Raw genomic sequence first — 14,828 nt, 5'->3', positions numbered from 1 at the left:
ATTCCGTGTAGTAGTGATATCTTATGATGTTTCTTTTTCTGTGTGACTTATTTCACTTAGAATCATCGTACCTGAATCCACTCATTATGCTGCTACGGGCCTGATGATATACATTTCATTGCTGAGTGATATTGCATTGTACGTAAGTACCACAAATTCTTTATCCATTTTTCGCTTTCTGTGATATTGAACTTGTACCGTAAACGAGGTTCTTGTAAACAGAGCGGTCCCAAACTTTGGGGTGGCTGTGTCTTTTTGATTTTAATTTCCCTAAGCTATAGGACCATAAGTGGAAGTGCCCTAGGCTCTGTTGCTTTGTTTTTTAGATGTTTCAGGAAACACCATACACTTCTCCAGAGTGGCTGTTGGCAATTTACATCCCGCCCATCAGCATAACAAGGCTCCCAGTTCTCCATGGCCTGTCCTGCCTTTCTGGATTTTATACATTTTTCACATGGCCCTTTTGACAGGGGGGCAGTGAGACTTCATTGTAGTGCAGATTTCCTTTGCAAGCTTGCTTGGTTGGCAAGCTTTTTCCTGAATATATTCAGGAAAAAACGCATACGCCCTTTTTGGCCAAGTGCATCATTGTGGACGTTCTGTCTCTTTTCCTATGCTTTACATGCAATTCCAGTCTACCTCCTGAAATCGGATACCTGCAATTCTGCCCCGCTTTCGAGTCCTCTTGGCAGCCTTACTTCAATATATTTTTGGAAGATAGCTGTCATTTATAACTCTGCAGGTTTGTGAATTACAGTGCCCCTGAGCTCCTTTCTTCAACTCGCTTTCTTGTGAGCTGGCCGCAACACCGCAGCATTGCTTCAGGCCCTAGTGTGGTTCCGGCATGGCACGCTGAGCCTTTGGTTACTTCCTCTTCCTGGTGGGAAATGAGAGTTAAATTTGCCCGTCCAGACACCTCCAGCTAGTCTCTCATTGGTTCTCCCTATTCCTGTTCATTTTCCGCAGAAATTGCAAACTGGGCCAAACAGGAGGTTAAAGGCACTGACTCTCCAAGTGGGGAGAGTTTTAGTAAAGCGTCTGGAATGTTGCACCCGAGCACCAGGGGACGAAAACTGAGATGCATTTGAACACGTTTCCCGATCACACGGTGGATCATACTCTGGGTTCCATATGCATGTTTTAGCTGAAGGAAGAATCCCTTAAACCTGGAGAGTTGAGACCCATGGAATGGGTACCATGCAATATGACTTCAAAGGGTCTGCATTTGCTCGCCGAACCTCACCAATCCTATCACTGCTGCATTTATGCCGCTGTACACACGCTTGATTCTCTTTCGGAGACATATAAATCCATAGGTTTTAAGATTCTTACTAGTCAGGTATATTCTTAGGCGTTTAATATGGGATGTAGAGTCCAATTCGTTGAGCAAGGAGTAGCTGTTGTCTATTACATGTTTGACTTATAGAATGGTATCTGTGCTAATTTCAATCTCTGGTTTTATACAGCACCCCAACTCACCTTTCCCCTTAAGCAAGCATAAGTTGGTTTTCTACATTTGAGACCCTGTTCTGTTTTGTAATTCAGTTCCTGTGTAGCCAAGTTTACATTCCGTGTAGTAGTGATATCTTATGATGTTTCTTTTTCTGTGTGACTTATTTCACTTAGAATCATCGTACCTGAATCCACTCATTATGCTGCTATGGGCCTGATGACATAGATTTCATTGCTGAGTGATATTGCATTGTACGTAAGTACCACAACTTCTTTATCCATTTTTCACTTTCTGTGATATTGAACTTGTACTGTAAACGAGGTTCTTGTAAACAGAGCCGTCCCAAACTTTGGGGTGGCTGTGTCTTTTTGATTTTAATTTCCCTAAGCTATAGGACCATAAGTGGAAGTGCCCTAGGCTCTGTTGTTTTGTTTTTTAGATGTTTCAGGAAACACCATACACTTCTCCAGAGTGGCTGTTGGCAATTTACATCCCGCCCATCAGCATAACAAGGCTCCCAGTTCTCCATGGCCTGTCCTGCCTTTCTGGATTTTACACTTTTTTCAGATGGCCCTTTTGACCGGGGGGCAGTGAGACTTCATTGTAGTGCAGATTTCCTTTGCAAGCTTGCTTGGTTGGCCAAAAAGGGCGTATACGTTTCTTCCTGAACATATTCAGGAAAAAACGCATACGCCCTTTTTGGCCAAGTGCATCATTGTGGACGTTCTGCCTCTTTTCCTATGCTCTACATGCAATTCCAGTCTACCTCCTGAAATCGATTTCCTGCAATTCTGCCCCGCTTTCAAGTCCTCTTGGCAGCCTTACTTCAATATATTTTTGGACGATAGCTGTCATTTATAACTCTGCAGGTTTGTGAATTAAAGTGCCCCTGAGCTCCTTTCTTCAACTCGCTTTCTTGTGAGCTGGCCGCAACACCGCAGCATTGCTTCAGGCCCTAGTGTGTTTCCGGCATGGCACGCTGAGCCTTTGGTTAATTCCTCTTCCTGGTGGGAAATGAGAGTTAAATTTGCCCGTCCAGACACCTCCAGCTATTCTCTCATTGGTTCTCCCTATTCCGGTTCATTTTCCGCAGAAATTGTAACCTGGGCCAAACAGGAGGTTAAAGGCACTGACTCTCCAAGTGGGGAGAGTGTTAGTAAAACATCTGGAATGTTGCACCCGAGGACCAGGGGAGGAAAACTGAGACACATTTGAACATGTTACCCGATCACACGGTGGATCATACTCTGGGTTCCACATGCATGTTTTAGCTGAAGGAAGAATCCCTTGAACCTGGAGAGTTGAGACCCATGGAATGGGTACCATGCAATATGACTTCAAAGGGTCTGCATTTGCTCACAGAACCTCAGCCATCCTATCACTGCTGCGTTTATGCCACTGTACACATGCTTGATTCTCTTTCGGAGAAATAAATATCCATAGGTTTTAAGATTCTTACTAGTCAGATATATTCTTAGGCGTTTAATATGAGGTGTTGAGTCCACTTCGTTGAGCAAGGAGTAGCTCTTGTCTATTACATATTTGGCTTATGGAACGGTATCTGTGCTAATTTCAATCTCTGGTTTTATGCAGCACCCCAACTCAGCTTTCCCCTTAAGCAAGCATAAGTTGGTTTTCTACATTTGAGACTCTGTTCTGTTTTGTAATTCAGTTCCTGTGTAGCCAAGTTTACATTCCGTGTAGTAGTGATATCTTATGATGTTTCTTTTTCTGTGTGACTTATTTCACTTAGAATCATCGTACCTGAATCCACTCATTATGCTACTATGGTCCTGATGACATAGATTTCATTGCTGAGTGATATTGCACTGCACATAAGTAGCACAACTTCTTTATCCATTTTTCACTTTCTGTGATATTGAATTTGTACCGTAAACGAGGTTCTTGTAAAAAGACCCGTCCCAAACTTTGGTGTGGCTGTGTCTTTTTGATTTTAATTTCCCTAAGCTATAGGACCATAAGTGGAAGTGCCCTAGGCTCTGTTGCTTTGTTTTTTAGATGTTTCAGGAAACACCATACACTTCTCCAGAGTGGCTGTTGGCAATTTACATCCCGCCCATCAGCATAACAAGGCTCCCAATTCTCCATGGCCTGTCCTGCCTTTCTGGATTTTACACTTTTTTCCTATGGCCCTTTTGACCGGGCGGCAGTGAGACTTCATTGTAGTGCAGATTTCCTTTGCAAGCTTGCTTGGTTGGCCAAAAAGGGCATATGCGTTTTTTCCTGAATATATTCAGGAAAAAACGCATATGCCCTTTTTGGCCAAGTGCATCATTGTGGACGTTCTGCCTCTTTTCCTATGCTTTACATGCAATTCCAGTCTACCTCCTGAAACCTGTTTCCTGCAATTCTGCCCCACTTTCAAGTCCTCTTGGCAGCCTTACTTCAATATATTTTGGACGATAGCTGTCATTTTTAACTCTGCAGGTTTGTGAATTACAGTGCCCCTGAGCTCCTTTCTTCAACTCGCTTTCTTGTGAGCTGGCCGCAACACCGCAGCCTTGCTTCAGGCCCTAGTGTTGCTCCGGCATGGCACGCTGAGCCTTTGTTTAATTCCTCTTCCTGGTGGGAAATGAGAGTTAAATTTGCCCGTCCAGACACCTCCAGCTAGTCTCTCATTGGTTCTCGCTATTCCTGTTCCTTTTCCGCAGAAATTGCAAACCGGGCCAAACAGGAGTTTAAAGGCACTGACTCTCCAAGTGGGGAGAGTTTTAGTAAAGCGTCTGGAATGTTGCACCCGAGTACCAGGGGACGAAAACTGAGACACATTTGAACACGTTTCCTGATCACACGGTGGATCATACTGTAGGTTCCACATGCATGTTTTAGGTGAAGGAAGAATCCCTTAAACCTGGAGAGTTGAGACCCATGGAATGTGTACCATGAAATATGACTTCAAAGGGTCTGCATTTGCTCACCGAACCTCACCAATCCTATCACTGCTGCGTTTATGCCGCTGTACACACGCTTGATTCTCTTTTGGAGACATATAAATCCATAGGATTTAAGATTCTTACTAGTCAGGTGTATTCTTAGGCGTTTAATATGAGATGTAGAGTCCACTTCGTTGAGCAAGGAGTAGCTCTTGTCTATTACATATTTGGCTTATGGAACGGTATCTGTGCTAATTTCAATCTCTGGTTTTATGCAGCACCCCAACTCACCTTTCCCCTTAAGCAAGCATAAGTTGGTTTTCTACTTTTGAGACCCTGTTCTGTTTTGTAATTCAGTTCCTGTGTAGCCAAGTTTACATTCCGTGTAGTAGTGATATCTTATGATGTTTCTTTTTCTGTGTGACTTATTTCACTTAGAATCATCGTACCTGAATCCACTCATTATGCTGCTACGGGCCTGATGATATACATTTCATTGCTGAGTGATATTGCATTTTACGTAAGTACCACAACTTCTTTATCCATTTTTCACTTTCTGTGTTATTGAACTTGTACCGTAAACGAGGTTCTTGTATACAGAGCCGTCCCAAACTTTGGGGTGGCTGTGTCTTTTTGATTTTAATTTCCCTAAGCTATAGGACCATAAGTGGAAGTGCCCTAGGCTCTGTTGCTTTGTTTTTTAGATGTTTCAGGAAACACCATACACTTCTCCAGAGTGGCTGTTGGCAATTTACATCCCGCCCATCAGCATAACAAGGCTCCCAGTTCTCCATGGCCTGTCCTGCCTTTCTGGATTTTATACATTTTTCAGATGGCCCTTTTGACTGGGGAGCAGTGAGACTTCATTGTAGTGCAGATTTCCTTTGCAAGCTTGCTTGGTTGGCCAAAAAGGGCGTATGCGTTTTTTCTTGAATATATTCAGGAAAAAACGCATACGCCCTTTTTGGCCAAGTGCATCATTGTGGACGTTCTGCCTCTTTTCCTATGCTTTACATGCAATTCCAGTCTACCTCCTGAAATTGGTTTCCTGCAATTCTGCCCCGCTTTCAAGTCCTCTTGGCAGCCTTATTTCAATATATTTTTGGACGATAGCTGTCATTTATAACTCTGCAGGTTTGTGAATTACAGTGCCCCTGAGCTCCTTTCTTCAACTCGCTTTCTTGTGAGCTGGCCGCAACACCGCAGGATTGCTTCAGGCCCTAGTGTGGTTCCGGCATGGCACGCTGAGCCTTTGGTTAATTCCTCTTCCTGGTGGGAAATGAGAGTTAAATTTGCCCGTCCAGACACCTCCAGCTAGTCTCTCATTGGTTCTCCTTATTCCTGTTCATTTTCCGCAGAAATGGCAAACTGGGCCAAACAGGAGGTTAAAGGCACTGACTCTCCAAGTGGGGAGAGTGTTAGTAAAGCGACTGGAATGTTGCACCCGAGTACCAGGGGACGAAAACTGAGACGCATTTGAACACGTTTCCCGATCACATGGTGGATCATACTCTGGGTTCCACATGCATGTTTTAGCTGAAGGAAGAATCCCTTAAACCTGGAGAGTTGAGACCCATGGAATGGGTACCATGCAATATGACCTCAAAGGGTCTGCATTTGCTCACCGAACCTCACCCATCCTATCACTGCTGCATTTATGCCGCTGTACACACGCTTGATTCTCTTTCGGAGACATAGAAATCTATAGGTTTTAAGATTCTTACTGGTCAGGTATATTCTTAGGCGTTTAATATGGGGTGTAGAGTCCACTTCGTTGAGCAAGGAGTAGCTCTTGTCTATTACATATTTGGCTTATGGAACGGTATCTGTGCTAATTTCAATCTCTGGTTTTATGCAGCACCCCAACTCACCTTTCCCCTTAAGCAAGCATAAGTTGGTTTTCTACATTTGAGACCCTGTTCTGTTTTGTAATTCAGTTCCTGTGTAGCCAAGTTTACATTCCGTGTAGTAGTGATATCTTATGATGTTTCTTTTTCTGTGTGACTTATTTCACTTAGAATCATCGTACCTGAATCCACTCATTATGCTGCTACGGGCCTGATGATATACATTTCATTGCTGAGTGATATTGCATTGTACGTAAGTACCACAACTTCTTTATCCATTTTTCACTTTCTGTGATATTGAACTTGTACTGTAAACGAGGTTCTTGTAAACAGAGCCATCCCAAACTTTGGGGTGGCTGTGTCTTTTTGATTTTAATTTCCCTAAGCTATAGAACCGTAAGTGGAAGTGCCCTAGGCTCTGTTGCTTTGTTTTTTAGATGTTTCAGGAAACACCATACACTTCTCCAGAGTGGCTGTTGGCAATTTACATCCCGCCCATCAGCATAACAAGGCTCCCAATGCTCCATGGCCTGTCCTGCCTTTCTGGATTTTACACTTTTTTCAGATGGCCCTTTTGACTGGGGGGCAGTGAGACTTCATTGTAATGCAGATTTCATTTGCAAGCTTGCTTGGTTGGCCAAAAAGGGCGTATGCGTTTTTTCCTGAATATATTCAGGAAAAAACGCATACGCCCTTTTTGGCCAAGTGCATCATTGTGGACGTTCTGCCTCTTTTCCTATGCTTTACATGCAATTCCAGTCTACCTCCTGAAATCGGTTTCCTGCAATTCTGCCCCGCTTTCAAGTCCTCTTGGCAGCCTTACTTCAATATATTTTTGGACGATAGCTGTCATTTATAACTCTGCAGGTTTGTGAATTACAGTGCCTCTGAGCTCCTTTCTTCAACTCGCTTTCTTGTGAGCTGGCTGCAACACCGCAGCATTGCTTCAGGCCCTAGTGTGGTTCCGGCATGGCACGCTGAGCCTTTGGTTAATTCCTCTTCCTGGTGGTAAATGAGAGTTAAATTTGCCCGTCCAGGCACCTCCAGCTAGTCTCTCATTGGTTCTCCCTATTCCTGTTCATTTTCCGCAGAAATGGCAAACTGGGCCAAACAGGAGGTTAAAGGCACTGACTCTCCAAGTGGGGAGAGTGTTAGTAAAGCGTCTGGAATGTTGCACCCGAGTACCAGGGGACGAAACCTGAGACACATTTGAACACGTTTCCCAATCACACGGTGGATCATACTCTGGGTTCCACATGCATGTTTTAGGTGAAGGAAGAATCCCTTAAACCAGGAGAGTTGAGACCCATGGAATGGGTACCATGCAATATAAATTCAAAGGTTCTGCATTGGCTCACCGAACCTCACCAATCTTATCACTGCTGCGCTTTTGCCACTGTACACACGCTTGATTCTCTTTTGGAGACATATAAATCCATAGATTTTAAGATTCTTACTAGTCAGGTATATTCTTAGACGTTTAATATGGGGTATTCAGTCCTCTTCGTTGAGCAAAGACTTGCTCTTGTCTATTACATATTTGGCTTATGGAACGGTATCTGTGCTAATTTCAATCTCTGGTTTTATGCAGCACCCCAACTCACCTTTCCCCTTAAGCAAGCATAAGTTGGTTTTCTACATTTGAGACCCTGTTCTGTTTTGTAATTCTGTTCCTGTGTAGCCAAGTTTACATTCCGTGTAGTAGTGATATCTTATGATGTTTCTTTTTCTGTGTGACTTATTTCACTTAGAATCATCGTACCTGAATCCACTCATTATGCTGCTACGGGCCTGATGACATAGATTTCATTGCTGAGTGATATTGCATTGTATGTACCTACCACAACTTCTTTATCCATTTTTCACTTTCTGTGATATTGAACTCGTACTGTAAACGAGGTTCTTGTAAACAGAGCTGTCCCAAACTTTGGGGTGGCTGTGCCTTTTTGATTCTAATTTCCCTAAGCTATAGGACCATAAGTGGAAGTGCCCTAGGCTCTGTTGCTTTGTTTTGTAGATGTTTCAGGAAACACCATACACTTCTCCAGAGTGGCTGTTGGCAATTTACTTCTCGCCCATCAGCATAATAAGGCTCCCAGTTCTCCATGGCCTGTCCTGCCTTTCTGGATTTTACACTATTTTCCGATGGCCCTTTTGAACGGGGGGCAGTGAGACTTCATTGTAGTGCAGATTTCCTTTGCAAGCTTGCTTGGTTGACCAAAAAGTGCGTATGCGTTTTTTCCTGAATATATTCAGGAAAAAACGCATACGCCCTTTTTGGCCAAGTGCATCATTGTGGACGTTCTGCCTCTTTTCCTATGCTTTACATGTAATTCCAGTCTACCTCCTGAAATCGGTTTCCTACAATTCTGCCCCGCTTTCAAGTCCTCTTGGCAGCCTTACTTCAATATATTTTTGGACGATAGCTGTCATTTATAACTCTGCAGGTTTGTGAATTACAGTGCCCCTGAGCTCCTTTCTTCAACTCACTTTCTTGTGAGCTGGCCGCAACACCGCAGCCTTGCTTCAGGCCCTAGTGTGGTTCCGGCATGGCACGCTGAGCCTTTGGTTAATTCCTCTTCCTGGTGGGAAATGAGAGTTAAATTTGCCCGTCCAGACACCTCCAGCTAGTCTCTCATTGGTTCTCCCTATTCCTGTTCCTTTTCCGCAGAAATTGCAAACCGGGCCAAACAGGAGTTTAAAGGCACTGACTCTCCAAGTGGGGAGAGTTTTAGTAAAGCGTCTGGAATGTTGCACCCGAGTACCAGGGGACGAAAACTGAGACACATTTGAACACGTTTCCCGATCACACGGTGGATCATACTCTGGGTTCCACATGCATGTTTTAGGTGAAGGAAGAATCCCTTAAACCTGGAGAGTTGAGACCCATGGAATGGGTACCATGAAATATGACTTCAAAGGGTCTGCATTTGCTCACCGAACCTCACCAATCCTATCACTGCTGCGTTTATGCCACTGTACACACGCTTGATTCTCTTTTGGAGACATATAAATCCATAGGATTTAAGATTCTTACTAGTCAGGTGTATTCTTAGGCGTTTAATATGAGATGTAGAGTCCACTTCGTTGAGCAAGGAGTAGCTCTTGTCTATTACATATTTGGCTTATGGAACGGTATCTGTGCTAATTTCAATCTCTGGTTTTATGCAGCACCCCAACTCACCTTTCCCCTTAAGCAAGCATAAGTTGGTTTTCTACATTTGAGACCCTGTTCTGTTTTGTAATTCAGTTCCTGTGTAGCCAAGTTTACATTCCGTGTAGTAGTGATATCTTATGATGTTTCTTTTTCTGTGTGACTTATTTCACTTAGAATCATCGTACCTGAATCCACTCATTATGCTGCTACTGGCCTGATGATATAGATTTCATTGCTGAGTGATATTGCATTGTACGTAAGTGCCACAAATTCTTTATCCATTTTTCGCTTTCTGTGATATTGAACTTGTACCGTAAACGAGGTTCTTGTAAACAGAGCCATCCCAAACTTTGGGGTGGCTGTGCCTTTTTGATTCTAATTTCCCTAAGCTATAGGACAATAAGTGGAAGTGCCCTAGGCTCTGTTGCTGTGTTTTGTAGATGTTTCATGAAACACCATACACTTCTCCAGAGTGGCTGTTGGCAATTTACATCTCGCCCATCAGCATAATAAGGCTCCCAGTTCTCCATGGCCTGTCCTGCCTTTCTGGATTTTACACTTTTTTCAGATGGCCCTTTTGACCGGGGGGCAGTGAGACTTCATTGTAGTGCAGATTTCCTTTGCAAGCTTGCTTGGTTGGCCAAAAAGGGCGTATGCGTTTTTTCCTGAATATATTCAGGAAAAAACGCATACGCCCTTTTTGGCCAAGTGCATCATTGTGGACGTTCTGCCTCTTTTCCTATGCTTTACATGCAATTCCAGTCTACCTCCTGAAACCGGTTTCCTGCAATTCTGCCCCGCTTTCAAGTCCTCTTGGCAGCCTTACTTCAATATATTTTTGGACGATAGCTGTCATTTTTAACTCTGCAGGTTTGTGAATTACAGTGCCCCTGAGCTCCTTTCTTCAACTCGCTTTCTTGTGAGCTGGCCGCAAGACCGCAGGATTGCTTCAGGCCCTAGTGTGGTTCCGGCATGGCACGCTGAGCCTTTGGTTATTTCCTCTTCCTGGTGGGAAATGAGAGTTAAATTTGCCCGTCCAGACACCTCCAGCTAGTCTCTCATTGGTTCTCCCTATTTCTGTTCCTTTTCCGCAGAAATTGCAAACTGGGCCAAACAGGAGTTTAAAGGCACTGACTCTCCAAGTGGGGAGAGTTTTAGTAAAGCGTCTGGAATGTTGCACCCGAGTACCAGGGGACGAAAACTGAGACACATTTGAACACGTTTCCCGATCACACGGTGGATCATACTCTGGGTTCCACATGCATGTTTTAGCTGAAGGAAGAATCCCTTAAACCTGGAGAGTTGAGACCCATGGAATGGGTACCATGAAATATGACTTCAAAGGGTCTGCATTTGCTCACCGAACCTCACCAATCCTATCACTGCTGCGTTTATGCCGCTGTACACACGCTTGATTCTCTTTTGGAGACATATAAATCCATAGGATTTAAGATTCTTACTAGTCAGGTGTATTCTTAGGCGTTTAATATGAGATGTAGAGTCCACTTCGTTGAGCAAGGAGTAGCTCTTGTCTATTACATATTTGGCTTATGGAACGGTATCTGTGCTAATTTAAATCTCTGGTTTTATGCAGCACCCCAACTCACCTTTCCCCTTAAGCAAGCATAAGTTGGTTTTCTACATTTGAGACCCTGTTCTGTTTTGTAATTCAGTTTCTGTGTAGGCAAGTTTACATTCCTTGTAGTAGTGATATCTTATGATGTTTCTTTTTCTGTGTGACTTATTTCACTTAGAATCATCGTACCTGAATCCACTCATTATGCTGCTACGGGCCTGATGATATAGATTTCATTGCTGAGTGATATTGCATTGTACGTAAGTACCACAACTTCTTTATCCATTTTTCACTTTCTGTGTTATTGAACTTGTACCGTAAATGAGGTTCTTGTAAACAGAGCCGTCCCAAACTTTGGGGTGGCTGTGTCTTTTTGATTTTAATTTCCCTAAGCTATAGGACCATAAGTGGAAGTGCCCTAGGCTCTGTTGCTTTGTTTTTTAGATGTTTCAGGAAACACCATACACTTCTCCAGAGTGGCTGTTGGCAATTTACATCCCGCCCATCAGCATAACAAGGCTCCCAGTTCTCCATGGCCTGTCCTGCCTTTCTGGATTTTACACTTTTTTCAGATGCTCCTTTTGACAGGGAGGAAGTGAGACTTCATTGTAGTGCAGATTTCCTTTGCAAGCTTGCTTGGTTGGCCAAAAAGGGCGTATGCGTTTTTTCCTGAATATATTCAGGAAAAAACGCATACGCCCTTTTTGGCCAAGTGCATCATTGTCGACGTTCTGAGTGTTTTCATATGTTTTCAATGCAATTCCAGTCTACCTCCTGAAATCGGTTTCCTGCAATTCTGCCTTGCTGTCAGTGCCTCTTCATAGCCTTACCTCAATATACTTTTTGAAAATTGTTGGCCTTTTTAACTCTGCAGGTTTTTGAATTGCCGTGGCCCTTAGCTGCATTTTTCAGCTCTTATTTTTGTGATCTTGCCTCATATCCACAGGATTTCTTCAGGCCCTATTCTTCTTCTGGGTCGCCTTGCTCTGCCTTTGGTTAATTCTTCTTCCTGATGTGAATTAGAGTGACATGTTCCCATTGAAACCGCTACAGCTATTTTCTCACTGGTTCCCCCTATTCCCATTCATCCTCCGCACTAACTGCAGACTGTGCGATACCGGAACGTAAAGGCATTGACTCTCCATGTGGAGATGTTGTTAGTAAAGTGGCTGGAATGTTGATCCGGAGCCCCAGGAGAGGAAAATGAGGTGCGTTTTAGAAACCTTTCCCGATCATATGGTATACCATCCGCTGGATTTCCCATGCATGGTTTAGCTGTAGGAAGATTCCCTTCAACCTGGAGTGTTGGGACCCTTGGAATGAGTAGCATGAAGTATTGCATTAAACTTTCAGCAGTTGCTCACCAAAGCTCACCAATCCTCTCAGCCCCAAGTGTCCAGCCTTATGTCTTATCCAGCTGTGGGTTTATATGTGGTCATTCCAGGTTGCATCACAGCCCCTGAGCGAATTTTGTAAGAATTTTTCTCTCTTTCATTGTTTCTGCGTTTTGGTTTTAAAATTTATTTCTATAATGGGGTTTAGCTCATTTTCACTGCTGTGTTTGGCCACTCTGCACACACTTGATTCCCTTATGGAGATATATCAATACATGGGTTTTAAGATTCTTATTACTCAGATATATTTCTCTGCGGTGTATAGGGTGTGTTGAGGCCAGTTCATTGAGCAAGGTGTAGATCTTGTCTAATACCTATTTGGTTTATTGAACGGTATCTGTGCTAATTTCAAACTCTGGTTTTATGCATCACCCCACCTCTCCTTTCCCCTTAAGCTGACATAAGTGTGTTTTCTAAATGTGAGACACTGTTCTGTTTTGTAATTCATTTTTTGTGCAGCCATATTTATCCTCCCTCTATAAGTGATATCTTATGATATGTTTCTTTTTCTGTTTGACTTATTTCAAGTAGTATTATCGGACCTAAATCCACTCTTTATCCTTCTACTAGCCTTATTACATTGATTTCATGGTGAAGAGATATTCCATTGTACATAAGTACCACATTTTCTTTATCCATTGTTCTCTTTCCTGGGATATTTAAGGTGTACTGAAGTTGAGGTTCTTGTAAACAGAGTAGCCCTAAACTGTGGTGTGCTTGTGTCTTGTTGATTTTTAGACTTCCCTAGATATACTTCCGTGATTGGAAGTGCCCTATGCTCTGTAGCTCTGTTTTTTAGATGATTTAGGAACCACCATACACTTCTCCAGAGTGGCTCTCGGCAGTTCACACACTGTCCATCAGCGTATAAAGGCTCCCTGTTCTCCATGGCCTGTCCTGCATTTCTGGTTTTTACAATTTTTTCGGATGGCCCTTTTGACCGGTGGGAAATGAGACTTCTTTGTTGTGCACATTTGCATTGCTTGCTTGCTTGGTTGCCCATAAAGTGCGTATGCGTTTTTTCCTGGATATATTCAGGAAAAAATGTATACTCCCTTTTGGGCCAACTGCATCATTGTCGAAATTCTGCCGCTTTTCATGTGCTTTAAAGACGAGTCCAATCTATCTCTTGAAATCTGTTTCTTGCAATTCTGTCTTGCATTCAGATCCTCTTCTTTGCCTTACCTCAACATATTTTGGGACGTTAGTTTTCATTTATAACTCTGCAGGTTTGTGAATTGCAGTGACCCTGAGCTCCATTTTTTAAGTTGCTCTTTTGTGAGCTGGCCTCAAAGCTGCAGGATTGCTTCAGGCCCTATTTTGGCTCCGGCGAGGCGGGCTGAGCCTTTTTTTAATTCTTATTCTTAATGGGAAATTAGAGTGACATGTGCCCGTCCAAACCCCTACAACTATTCTCTCATTGGTTCCCCCTCTTCCCGTTCATCCTCCTCACAATTTGCAAAATGTGTGAAACAGAAGTTTAAATGTGCTGATTCTCTAAGTGGGGAGATTCTAAGTAACGTGGCTGGAATGATGAACAGGAGCACCAGGAGAGGATAAATGAGGTGCATTTTAGACACATCTCCCGATCACATGGTGTACAGTCCTCTGGGTTTTCCATGCATGTTTTAGCTGTAGGAAGATCCCTTGAACCTGCAGATTTGGGACCCATTGAATGGGTACCAGGTAGTATTACTTTAAAGGGTGTGCATTTCCTCACCCAACCTCACATTTCTCTTAGCACGAACAGTTTCCAGCCTTATGTCTCATCCTGCTGTGGGTCTAGATGTGTTCAATCCATGTTGCATCACCATCCCTGAGGAAAAGTTGTAAGAGGTTTTCTCTTTCTCTCTGTCGTTTATTTTTTGCAATTTATTACTATATTGGTTACAGCTGATTTTCAAAGCTCTGTTTCTTGCTGCTGTACATCCACTTGATTCACATACAGAGAGACATCAATAAATTCTTTTTCAGATTCTTACCAGTCATATATATTCTTTTCCGGTGACTTGAGTGTGCTGAGTGCAGTTCTTTTAGCTACCATGTAGGCCTTGTTGATTATCAGTTTGGTATTTGGAATGGTATCTTTGCTAATTTCAACCTCCTGGATGATGCCTCACCCCTCCCCACCTTTCCCGTTTAGCAGCCTTACGCGTGTTTTCTACATATTTGACTATGTTTTTGTTTTGTAATTTATTTCATGTGTAGCCATTTTGGATTCCACCTTTAAGTGATATCTTATGATATGTGTCTTTTTCTTTTTGAGTTATGTCACTTAGAATGATCATACGTAACTCCTCCGGAGTTGTTACAACTGGCCATATTTCATTGACTTCCAGGCTGAGTAATATTCCACTCTACATAAGTACCACATCTCTATCCATTTTTTCCCTCCAGAGACATTTAAGTTATATCCTAGTCGAGGATCTTTTAAACAGAGAGGCAGTAAACATTGGGGTGCCTGTGTCCTCTCGATTTTTGTTTTTCCCAAGACATACGCCCATGAG

General features: G+C 43.1%; 1 long non-coding RNA gene across 1 annotated transcript in view; it reads left to right on the top strand.

Annotated features, from left to right (window-relative positions):
- Positions 1-4,800: 4,800 nt before the first annotated feature.
- The window catches only part of LOC137217930 (uncharacterized), a 393,134-nt gene continuing 383,106 nt past the window's right edge, over positions 4,801-14,828 (top strand). Inside the window, exon 1 of the long non-coding RNA XR_010940321.1 lies at positions 4,801-4,867. This is a non-coding gene — a long non-coding RNA (uncharacterized lncRNA). The remainder of the gene's footprint in view (positions 4,868-14,828) is intronic.

The sequence above is a fragment of the Pseudorca crassidens genome (assembly GCF_039906515.1).
Source record: "Pseudorca crassidens isolate mPseCra1 chromosome 1 unlocalized genomic scaffold, mPseCra1.hap1 SUPER_1_unloc_1, whole genome shotgun sequence".
Classification (NCBI taxonomy): Eukaryota; Metazoa; Chordata; class Mammalia; order Artiodactyla; family Delphinidae; genus Pseudorca; species Pseudorca crassidens.
Note: the sequence above shows the minus strand (reverse complement) of the source record. Positions and strands in the feature narration are given on the sequence as shown.